The sequence below is a fragment of the Bos taurus genome, chromosome X, assembly GCF_002263795.3.
Source record: "Bos taurus isolate L1 Dominette 01449 registration number 42190680 breed Hereford chromosome X, ARS-UCD2.0, whole genome shotgun sequence".
Classification (NCBI taxonomy): domain Eukaryota; kingdom Metazoa; phylum Chordata; class Mammalia; order Artiodactyla; family Bovidae; genus Bos; species Bos taurus.
This window is the reverse complement of record NC_037357.1, coordinates 58,093,494-58,106,051: the sequence shown is the minus strand read 5'-3', so window position 1 is coordinate 58,106,051 and position 12,558 is coordinate 58,093,494. Positions and strand designations below refer to the sequence as shown.

Sequence of the window (12,558 nt, the reverse complement as noted above, 5' to 3'; positions counted from 1 at the left end):
TCCCTAATGGCTATGATGTTGGACATCTTTTCATGTGCTTATCTGCTCTCTCTGTATTTTCATCAGTGAAATGTATGTTCATGTCTTTTCTCCATTCTCTAGTTGGACTTTTTTTTTTTTTTTTTTACTGTTCTGAGAGTTCTTTATATAATTCTCAATACTAGTGCTTTGTTGGCCACGTGGTTTGCAAATATCTTCTCCCAGCCTGCAGCTTGCGTTTTTGTCCTCTTCATAGGCAAGTTTCACAGAATAAAAGTCTTTAATTTTGATGAGGTCCAGTTTGTCAGTTTTCCCTCTTATGGATAGTGTGAAGGAATCTCATGTACCTTTGTTATTTAATTTTATTCCTTGCTGTTCTATATAACATCCAGTATTTCTGTGAGCAGTGTGAACATTTTTTTTTCTTTGAGCATTCCTGGAGCTCAGATGTATTCTTCAAACAAGTGACCTTGATGGCTTAGAGTGTGAATCCATACTTATACATATTCTCACTGGATGAAAATGGCTGCCATCCTTTTGTGCCTTAAAACTATAATTTCTATATTACCAGGCAGTCACCGTAACATTAAAATTAATATTTTAAAATTAAGTATATGCGTCATATGCCAAGGAGATTTTTGGTTTCACTTTCTAATTTTAAAATATTTTGGCAAAACTGTGTAGTTTCTAATCAACATTTCTGGTAAGTAATCCAAAGAAAAAAATTTGAGTTCTCATTTAAATGTACTTTGAAAGTCTGCTTCTGCATTTTGAGTAGTGAAGTTGTGAATATGATGATAGATTTAGTAGGCTTGTTCTGCTCAGAATAATGAATCGAATGTTGAATTTGTCTGTCTAGACTGTATGTTTTTCTTTTATAGTAGCTATTTAATGTTCATTTTAATTATCTTTGAAAATAAGCATTAGTTTTAAGGTAGCTTACAAGTGTTATTTTGAAAAATATATGTGCTCATGTTTGAGAAGAACTTAAGGAAAAGCTTCGTGATTGATTTTTAAGAGTATTCATTTCTGTAAGGGGGCACTTAAATTATTAATTGTCCCTTCAGTGTCACAATATTTGCTCAATAAATTTATAGCCAAGATAGTGGATTCCTAGTTGGAAGAGATCAATCATTGGTGTGAGACAGTGGTGGGTAAAGTACTGCTTGTGACGAAATCCTGCCCACCACCTGTTTTTGTAAATACGTTTCTGTTGGAATACAGGCACATCCATTCATTTATGTGTTGTTTGGCTGCATTCAAAATACAGTGTCAGAGTTGAAACAGAGAACTTAACGGCCCTGAAAGTCAATTTACTCTCTGGTCCTTTACACAAAAAGTTTGCCCAGAGATAAAGCAACCTTATAATAAATTATTGAGTCTCTATGTTTTAAAAGAAATTTAACAAATGTTACCTTGACTTTTAGTACCTTTTAGGTATATTTCCATGTGGAAATTGTGGTTTGGAAGAGTGTATTCATTTTCTTTATTGTGTCCAAAGGCACTGATCCTAGGGGCAGCATTAAGGAATGGATGGAGAGTTGGAAAAATTGATTTTGTTGTTTTTGTCAAGTGTGGGCTCTTTCAGTGTGAATGTCAGTTTGCAAGTTTGGTAACTGGTGAGATTCAGAAGGAGGCCTATCTAGTCGCCATATCCTTTGGAGATTCTGTTGTGTGCCAGAGTGGTAATGACAGCCAGGTATGGCAGTTCTGTTGCTCCTCCTCCCAAAGTTACTGCGATCTTTAAATACATAGTAGTTTGAGCCTGTCAAGCTGAACTTAAGACTGTTGGTTTATTATTTTGTGTGCACAGCTTCCTTTTGTAAGTTAGAAGTTCATACTTTAGTTCTTTTGAATGCCCCACCTACAAGTAAGGTTGAAAATGGAAACTGAGTTTGGACTGTTTCACTGTATATTTGGAAAGAGATGGGTCCCTGCCTCACATCATACTCCAAAATAAGTTAAAGATGTATTTTTTAAAAATATATGTATATATTTTAAAAACTTCTGGAAAGCACAACACACCATAACAAAGTTGAAAAGTCATATGACAGGCTGCAGGAAAATAATTTCTATATATGCCATGGGAGCTTTTACTGACTTCCACTTAACTGACCCACCATATTAAATGCTATTCGTTTGTTTTGTAAAACACACTATGAACTGAACACTTGGTATCTGGTACGCCAGGCTTGTGAACCCACCAATACAACAGATGCTTTTATTACTGAATTATTATGAATTAAAATAATTAAATTAAAAATATGAATTATTTTATTATGAATTACTGTGCTTGTTCTTGTTTTTGTAAATATAAAATTTATTTTCATATAACTTGATACAATCTGAGTAGTGAGGAATTGAAGTTCTTACTGAAAATTTACATATTAAATGATATGATGTCTGGGATTTGCTTCAAATTATATAGGAGTTGAGGTGCAGAGTGCATAGAGATGTGAAAGAAATAAAATTCAGCAAATACAGATGATAGTTGAAGTTGGGGGATAGGTTTATTGTAACAAAACAAATGGTATATTATGAAATGAGTTGATGAAAGCAAGTTGTAAGTGTATAATTAGGTGTGTGTAAGACAATGATAAAAGATTTGTATAATCTGAAGTGTTCTCCACTAATAGTTCCTTACAGGTATCTTTTAAGTTCTTTGAAGTTCTGCATTATCTAAGAATTCAGTTTAAATTTATTTGCAGTCACTGGGCCTGGAGTTAAAGAAAGGTTTTGGCCTTCTGGCCGTTTATCAAAAACTTGATGAATGAGTGTACATTTACCACTGATAAAATGAAGATAAAATGAAATGTTTGTCATGAGCATATTTTTTTTATGATTGTCCACCTTAGTTGACTTTTTAAATTAGCTAATTGTGTTCCAAATAAAATTAGGTTAAAAGGTTTCTACTATATAATATCTATGCTATGTAAAGAGCTCCTCCAGATCAATAAATAAAAGGTACCTGTTAGAAAAAGTGGCAGAGGGTTGTGAATTGGCCTTTACAAAAAAAGAAAAGAAATTGAAATAATGATTCAAAAAGAAAAGATGCTCAAATTCACTCTAGTAATTAGGGAAATGAAAATCATTTTTTTACCAAATACATTGGCAAAAACTGTAATATCCACTTTTAGAAAGGAATGGGCACTGTCATACACTTTAATGAGAGTGTGAATTGTGTAGCTTTTTGATAGAGTGCCAAAATCCTCTCATTTTTAAATGTGCATATATTTTTGACCCAGTAATTCTGTATAAAGCTATTCTTGGTAAATATCTGCACATTTGTATAAAAATAAACACAAGATTTCAAAGCAATGAACCTTGGTAACAGTGAAAACTTGGCAGCAAGCTAAATGTCCATCAGAAGGGGAATGACTTAAATAATAACATGTTGTTCTGTGGAATAATATGAAGCTATTAAAGGAAAGAAATCCCTTAGACCTATATAAATGGACATGGGAGTTCCAAAATATGTTGTTAAAGGATGGAGGGAATTATATAACACTCCATATACCATGAATCCACCTATCTAAAAAAGACAAAACCTTGCCATGCATATGGATAATACAAAGAGGTGTGACTGATAGGCACCATGCATGGTTATCTCTAGGGCAAAAGGGAGTGGTGTTAGAGGAAGGCATTACAGAGATACTTATACTTTTTACCCTATACAATTCTATAATGCATTTTATTTTTATTTATTTTGGGGGGGTACCAAATTACTTTATTTGAAGGAATGGTACTAAAGAAAGAACTTAAGTAGATGTTTTGTTACAACTTATAGAAAAGATGAAGGTAACCCAAATATGCATGCACTGCCTTGCTGACCAGGGAAGTCACCCCTGTGGCTGTGGGAAACCAGCCTGAGGCTTAGCTCTCACTGTGTCCCAGGGTGTGCTTGTCAAAGAGGTACTCTGCCATGCCAGATCCAGGGCCCCCCATCTTGCGCAGGTTGGTTATGTGGTCACCCAATTCTTTGATGGCTTCCACCTGCTCATTCAGGTAATGAGTCTCAATGAAATCACACAGATGGGGATCATTTTTTTCAGTGGCCAGTTTGTGCAGTTCCAGTAGTGACTGATTCACACTTCTCTCCAAGCACAGCGCACATTCCATTGCAGTCAGCCCATTCTCCCAGTCATCACGGTCTGATTTTTTGATATCCTGAAGGAAGATTCGGCCGCCTCGCTGGTTCTGCAGCCTCATCAGTCTCTCAGCGTGTTCCCTCTCCTAATTAGATTGGTGAAGAAAGTATTTGGCAAAGTTCTTCAAAGCCACATCATCACGGTCAAAATAGTACGACATGGACAGGTAGACATAGGAGGCGTAGAGCTCCAGGTTGATCTGGCGGTTGATGGTGGCCTCCGAGTCCTGGTGGTAGTTCTGGCGCATCTGCGAGGGGGATGCAGTCGTCATTGTGGGCGGCTGAAAACGGGCAGTGGTGGTGGTGGTGGCGGCGACGGCCGAGCGGCGCTGGAGCAATTGGCGGGGACCTTGGGCCGGTCGGAGGGTGCTGTCAAGTGGTGACGAGGGCTGGCTCTGAGTGGCCGGCCGGCCGGGGTGCTTGAACGGAACCCCACCGCCGGGTTCCGTTCAAGCACTGTTGAAGCAGGAAACCGCGGCGACTCTCTGCTAAGACTGTCTATAATGCATTTTAATATATGATTACCCTTTTGATAGTAATTTTACAGATTCTTCATATGCAACATTACACATTGAAGGATATTTACAATGCAGTTTCTTCACTGTGCTTTATACAGTAACATTGTGCTAGAAATGGGGTGAATGCCTTGTATTTAGAGAGTACTTAGTACTTTAACAAAGGAAGAACATTATTTTTAAAACTATTTGTATTTTCTGAATGTTCTGCATTGAAAATATAAGTATAAAAAAAGAATAAAAGCGCCATAATGCCATACCCAGGGAGATCTATTGTCAACTTCTGGGCACATGTTTGTGTACATACATGTATGGACACTTGCATGCACACACACATGCACGTGTGCACACATATGTATCTTCTTTCTACAAAAGAAGGGTTCTTAGTGTACATGCTGATTTGTAACTTGCTTCCTTTAACTGGACTCTATACAGTGAGCATCTTTCATGATCGATAGCTGTGAATAAGTGAAAAAGACATACTAGTGGGAAAAAGAACGACCACGTGCCAGGTAAACATAGTGTTCCACTTAAAATAACTGATTTCTGGGACAAACTATAATCTTCAAGCAAAGTCATGGCCACCAAAAGTAAATAACCAAGGAATGAAAAAATTCTCAATGTTAAACCAGTTCAGTTCTGTTTTGAATTTATGCATGTTGTTTAAGTTGTAGTTACTAGTAATGATATATAAGTACAGTATATTAAAAGGTCATTAGGGATCTTTTGGGGTGGGGTTTGGTTTTAATGAAGGTTTTAAAACTGAGCTTGAACAGTTATTTTGGTTCAAAGAAAAACCAACCGCTCTGACTAATTTTTGGTGAATGTGTGGGCGTAGTTGTGTTCTTTTGCAGCTTATAAAAGTAAAGAAAATCTGGGTGTCTGTGGCAACATGAATCTTTGTCTATGGTATCTCAGTCTACAGTAAAATTGAACATTACGAGAAATGTGTTGCAGGACCAAGTTTGATTTGTATAGTATGTATTCTGCTCATATGTCATCGAGAAGCATTTATTAAGCACATCTGCCATAGGCTCATTATAACCACTTCTGAGTTTATACTGTGGGATTTAGAGGTGAAAATACTTTATGATGAATTCAATAGAGTATTTAACAAAAGAATATTCTACCTTGTAGACAGTGGTGTTAATGTGATGGCCCAGTGTAGCTGCTCATATTTTTGTTATGGTGATTGAAATAGCATCCCATTCTCCAAGGCCTTTCTAGAATTGATTTTGCAGCAAGAGGATTTTTTTTTTTTCATAGGCACTGTGAAGTTTGAAGATTTTATAGGGGACTAAAAATCCCATGGACAGAGGAGCCTGGCAGCGACAGTCCATGGGGTCGCAGAGTCAGACACAACTGAGCCACTAAGCATGCACGCAGAATAGAGTTTTCCCACTTCTCACTTGAGTAATGACAGGTGTGTGTGAGACGAGACTTTTAACAGAGGTATTTGAAACATTTATGGGGGCTTCTAGTGATTGTTAGGAAGTTAAGGCAGTGGAAGGCATGGTGAAATACCTGTTTTCTCTTAGGTATTCTGTTTATTACCTTCAACATGTGCCTGAAGCATTCTAATACTGTTAAAAAAAGAAATGACAGAGTTTTGGAGGACCACTCCCCTGGGGGTACCCAGGTGATGTCATAAAAAAAAAAGGTCTGCAAAAATGGGCAGAGCTGCTCCCTATGAAATGGTGATCATTCGTTTTTCTCAGAATATATTAGTCATTTCTGCTTTTCAAATAAACTGAAAGCTGAAAACTTCCCACAGACAGGAAACAGGAACTTGGTTGAATGAGCTTAAAGTTCAGTTATGGCTTTGGAAACAGAAGAGAAGACACAACTAGCACTAGTATCTCATGGGATGCATCCAAGTAAAAGGTGCTCTGTTCTCCATGACTGCTGAAGATGGTAAGTTGAGAAGTAGCTTAAAAGAATAGTTGAAAAACCGTAACTTGACTCAGGGGTGGAACTGAGCAGAACTAGCCATAAATAACTGTCAGATGAATGTGTTTCAGACAAATAGAGTAGAAAAGAGAAAAGCAGGCCGGGATAATGGTATTCTTATACTTGGAACCACAGAAACCTTCGGGATTTGGTCAGTTGCAGGTTAGTCTAGAATGGTTTAAAGCCTTTGGTAAAATATTTGGGATTTCTCTGTGCATTTCCTTACAGAAGTAGGTTAGAATATCTGTGAAGAAAGTGGTTTACATACTCTGGAAACTAGAAAAGGCAGGGTTCAGGCTCACTGTTTGGTGAATTATAGCGACCTGCAGATGGGAAAATGTGTAGTGTTTATTTCCCTCAGTAGAAAGAAATGTCAGTATTAGCATATTCATTCAAATATATTTACATGTTATACATTTTTAAGCAAAATGACTGAACTTGGAAGGATATTATACAACTCAGATTTTCCACCAGAAATTTTGGGATCCCTTTCCTTCGATTTTGTTTTTAGTGTCAAGTATAAAGGCCAGGATTTTTATGTAGAAGCAAGTTTTTAATTTATGCCCTTATGTACATTAATTTTAATATTCTCTTGATCACCAGGAGATCATTGAGAATTAAACTGTTAATAAGGGAGTAGCTTTCTTTAGGAAGTATCCCCCCCCAAATAATTTACTTCTTTACAAGTAACTTTAGAAAAGACAAGTGCAAAATGGAAACCTCCCTGGTGAATCTCCATTCTCTGTTTTTTATTCTTGTTTTGAAATGGAGTTCCCCAACCTCACTATTCCAGTCTTTCTTTTAGGACTGAGTAGAATTGAATCAGGGATGATGATTCTCAACCCCAGAAGTACAAATTGTTCACTGCAGTTGTAAAGACATGTGCACTAGTCCTGCTGGCTGACTTGAATCCTAGCTCAGTAGGGTCTGTTTGCAGTCACTGTAAGTATAAGGAGTCTGCAAAAGAAGACTGTTCTACCTGGCTCTTGGGAGAAGAATATTCCAGTGCTCAGATAGTTACCTAATCTCTGTCCTATGTCAGCAGTACCCTGCATTTGAGCCATTGTTCTTTGGTTATATGAAATGTTTGTGAGGAGTGATTGGCGTATGATTGCAATGATATACATGTGGTGAAATGGTGGAGTTGTTCTTAACTCAACTTTCAGACCACTGATCTTTTTCTCATAAAGCCCCTAACCCTTAAAGATTGTAGGGTGTTTTTTTTTTTTTTTTTTTTAACTTCTTAGGGAGGAAGCGTGTTTCCCTGGTGGCCCAGTGGTAAAGAATCTGCCTGCCAATGCAAGAGACTCCAGTTCGACTGCTGGGTTGGGAATATCCCCTGGAGGAGGGCATGGCAACTCACTCCAGTATTCTTGCCTGGGAAATCCCATGGATAGAGGAGCCTGGCAGGCTACAGTCCATGGGGTCACAAAAGTCGGACATGACTAAAAAACACAAGGAGGAAGTGCTTCCTATTAATCTTGCTTCTAATTGTCCTCAACTGATGAAGACTGTTGTCCACCGCCCTCTCTGCCTTTGACTGAAGGGTCGTGTTGCTTAGGGCATTGCCCACAGGAAAGAGGAGGTGGATGCTATACTAGGGCATGACCAAAGGAGTGGGAGGTGGCTGTGAGCATACAGTCTCTAGCCAGAACGTACCTTGAGTTTTGAAAACTAGGAATCTCAACTCCAGTTTGTAATTAAAGACATATTTTAGAAACCAGTTGTAGCCTATTGAATCCCTAAACTAAGAAAATATTGAGAAGCCTTGCAGTGTTTAATCTGATGATATCATAGTCCTCAGTGGAAATCTGCAAAATTGAGTCAAAATTCTATTTGTCTTCTTCAAATATGGGATTGTTGTTATGAAACACATATATGTTATTTTAATGACTTTGATGAAATGCACGAAACTCATTTTGATGCAGCTAATTCTGGTTGAAAGAATTACTTTTCAACCTAGACTAGATTTCTTCACTCTTGCATCGTTTCTAGCTATTTTGACACTAAGGTCATTTTATTTGTCTGGTCTCTTCTAGATGTCATAACATTTTGTCATGAGATCATGAGAAATGTTTCTTCTGCTTTGAGAGGAGTGATTAGGAATCTGTTTAGGATGGAAAATCTATTCTTAGATTTGTTGCCTCTACTGCTTACCTCTATCTGCTGCATGAAAGAAAATCAATAATGTCTCAAAGCCTCACAGTTACATATTTGAGTTACATAAAATTGTTCTGTGGAATGATCTAAACTTTTAGAATTTGTTTTGAGTTTGGTACTTGGTTGGGTCTGGGGCCATGTCTTGCTATTGCTTGACCTTAAAAAAATTTTTTTTTCTTTTTTTTTTACCAGCACTGCCCCATTGCTGATGAAAGATCAGGATGTTGTCTAGGTGGGCTTGGCACCAGGTGCCAAACCTCAGTACCTTTCTCTTCTATTTTCAGGCATAGCAGCCCTGGAAACCATCAAATTGAGGTGCTGGAAGCATTTTGATAATATCTTTTCTTATTCTTTAAAAATCTGGCCTGTCGCCATCATGCAACCATCAGACCTCAACATGTGTGCTTAACGGAGAACGTTTGTTTTCAGAACCGCCTCTGTGTTGACCTTAGTTTTGCTTTTGAAGAAGAGTAAGCAGTGTATTGCCCCATGCAGTACATGAGAAAGCAAACTGCTTTTACTGCTCCTCGTATTGTTTGCAGATGTTTGTAGGAGGATTGAATTATAACTTAATTAAAGATGATACATTTTTGCTTAACAATTCACAGAAATAACTGCAAAGGGATGTCTTAAAGGCGGATTACATTATAGATACAGCAGAAATTAATTGCTTTAGAGATAAATGGGTGATTTCTACTAGTAGTAAATATCAACACTGTTGAAATTGCAGCAAGGTTCTTGGCTGACCTTTTTATGGGGACACATAATAGCCCTTCCTTAAGTAGTGTTCCATTGAGATGGGAAAGACTTCTCCTCTGCTTGGGAGTTCTTAGTACACTGGTGCTTCTTTTTAAATCTGTTTTTTGAAATTTTTGTTTTGGGTCTCATCTGCAGACATACCTTACTGATGCATTTTCCATACTCAACTAATGAAACTTCCAGGTAACAAAACCTCAGTTGGGTGTGTTTTGCAGTGGAAGTAACCTATTCCAGATTTTACACTTGCCAGAGTAGTAGTATAACCAGAAAGCTGTAACCTGTTTGTAACAGCTGGGTAGCAGTCTGCAGATGAAATTGATCAAAACCTTTTAGTTTTCTGTTTGTGTATTTCAGCTCTGCATTTTCCTTTCCTTTATTTCTTTTCAGAACCTCACTTTCATCCTTTGTCTTTGCATAATTCTTCTTGCTCCAATATTTAAAGATTAAAAAAAAATACATTTTGAGCAAGCCAGCTGGTCCCTAAGCAGTAACAGGTATAACTGGATAATTCTAGAGGGTAGCTATTATTATTAGCTTTTTATTAATAAAAGGTAAGATGATCATCTGATTGGGCATATAGGGTTGAGGGTTGACTCATGGGTGACCCTCCTTTCCTGTTACAGGTGTATGTCTGCTCTCTGTGTTAGTCTCATGGCCTCTTTTTTAAAAAAGTTTTTAAAGATTTCTCTGATGTGGATCATTTTAAAAGTCTTTATTGGATTTATTACAATATTGCTTCTGTTTTATGTTGTGGTTTTTTGGCCACAAAGCATGCAGCTCTTAGCTCCTGGACCAGAGATTGAACCTGCACCCCCTGCATTGGAAGGCAGATTCTTAACCACTGGACCACCAGGCAAGTGCCTAGTCTTAGGTCCTCTTAAAATGTTATCTATTGAACACTAAGCTCCAGAAGGAGAGGGCATAGTAAATGTTCACTGGATTTTTCATGAACGAATGCATGTTCATGTACCTGTAGCTGCCTGCAATTTGACAACTAGAAGTACTACAACTAAAAATATTACAAAAGAAGAGGGTTGGGACTTCCCCGGTGGTCCAGTGATTGAGAATCTGCCTGCCAATGCAGGAGACATGGGTTCGGTTTCTGGTCTGAGAAGATCCCACATGCCACAGGGTAACTAAGCTGGTGCGCAACAACTACTGAGCCTGCGATCTAGAGCCTTTGAGCCACAACTACAGAAGCCTATGGGCCCAGAGGCTGTAGTCCGTGCTCCGCAACAAGAGAGGCCACAGCAATAAGTGTGCACCGCAACTCGAGAGTAGTCCCCACTCACTGTAACTAGAGAAAGCCCAAGTGCAGCGATGAAGATCCAGTGCAGACAAAAAGTAAATACATTTTTTGAATTAAAGGTTGTTACTGGCTGTACTTACTTTTAATTCCTTCCCTCACATGTTCTTATGATGGTTGGTCTTCAGCAATGATGATTACAAAATCAAAGAAAATAGAGACTCAGCCATTTATTTCCAGCTTCAGTGAGTCTTTGCCTAATAGGGTAACTTCACTTTCATATTATGAAAGGCAATGCATATGTCGTTAAGTCTTTATAGCTTTTGGTTGTCATGCTAGAAGGCATACCTTCTTCAAAGCTTCTATCTATGAAAGAAGTTTGATTCCACAATATTATTCTTTAAATGTAGGAATCTTTTTAACCAAATGGATTTTTTCTTCTAGGTTTAAAAGGCGTGATCTTAATACATGGCTTATTTTTTAAAATAAGTATTTCATGTTGGAATAATGTTAGATTTACAATGAATTTGTGAAGATAGTTCTGATGTTCTGGATATCTTTCCCCCAACTTCCCCTAAGGTTAACATTTTACATAACAGATAGTGGCACAGTACTCTACAGTATAGAATTTGTTTGGATTTCCCTAGTTTTTCTGCCAAAGTCTTTACTTTTCTTCCTGTTCCAGGATCTAAAATTGTTATACATGTTTATTTTAGAAACATGTATGGATAAAAAGACAAAACAAAGTAAGGCTAACCCCCTACCCAGAGACATCTATTGAGGCTTTTAGTATATATCCTTCCATATGTCCCCAAACATTTTGAATGCCCCTAAAACACTGGGTCTTAGAAAAGACCCTGATGCTGGAAAAGATTGAGGGCAGGAGGAGAAGGGGATGACAGAGGACAAGATGGCTGGATGGCTTCCCCGACTCCATGGCCATGAGTTTGAGCAAACTCCAGGAGATAGTGAAGAACATGGAAACCTGGCATGCTGCAGTTCACGGGATCAAAAAGTCAGACACGACTGAGTGACTGACAACAGCAACAAAACACAAAATGTGTTTTATATACTGTTTTGTAATTGCTTTTTACACTTAATATAGCATTTACTTTTTTGGTGAACATGTTCCCATGTTTGCTGTTTTTTAATATAGTTTAATCTATTCCTTATCCTGAGGGTGTTTGTTTGTTTGTTTGTTTTGGTCATGCTATGTGGCTTGCAGAATCTTAGTTCCCCAGCCAGGGATTGAACACATCCTCAGCAGTGAAAGCACCGAGTCCTAACCACTGGACAGCCAGCAAATTCCCTATCTTTAGTTATTTTGTTTCCATTTGTTTGTTCAATTAACTCTTCATGATTACAGAGAAACTATGCATGTATTCTCAACCTTTTTTCCCCAACAAACCTGAGAGATAGGACACTCTTATCAGTAACAGTGGCTCACTAAACCACTGATTCTAAATAGGTGTGTATTTGGTTGAACTGTTTGAAATTGCTATTTTGGGGGATATGTAACAGTTTTTTGACTATCAGCAATTTTATTTGGCTCAACTTAATAGTTTTTTTTTTTTAGTTTTTAAAAAAATCTGTATTTGTATTTTGAAAAATTTCCAATAAAGATCATGTTTATTTACTAAGACAAAGTATATTCTTTATTTCTACTAAAAGTGGTTTAAGAGGGACTAAAGAAAAACTGCCAAAATCAATTCATGAAAGTTTATTTTAAAATGTGGGATAATACCACCTAATAGTTTTTAAAATAGCTTTCTAAGTCATTCTGATCCCTTTCCTTCCTTATC

The 12,558-nt window shown here is 37.5% G+C and overlaps 1 protein-coding gene and 1 pseudogene across 8 annotated transcripts in view; one reads left to right on the top strand and one right to left on the bottom strand.

Moving 5' to 3' along the window:
• Positions 1 to 12,558, top strand: part of ACSL4 (acyl-CoA synthetase long chain family member 4) — a 77,605-nt gene that overhangs the window by 4,082 nt on the left and 60,965 nt on the right. Inside the window, exon 1 of one of the 7 annotated variants that reach the window (XM_059883673.1) lies at positions 5,967 to 6,555. The exons of 4 other annotated variants lie outside the window; for them this stretch is intronic. The gene's annotated coding sequence lies outside the window, so the exon portion shown is untranslated. Of the gene's footprint in view, positions 1 to 5,966; positions 6,556 to 12,558 lie in introns of those variants that run through there. 2 more of the 7 variants (XM_015461587.3, XM_015461585.2) reach the window with 2 other exon arrangements.
• Positions 3,692 to 4,625, bottom strand: LOC781022 (ferritin heavy chain-like; annotated as a pseudogene). Its single transcript, XR_084136.5, has one exon. The product of XR_084136.5 is annotated as a ferritin heavy chain-like (transcript).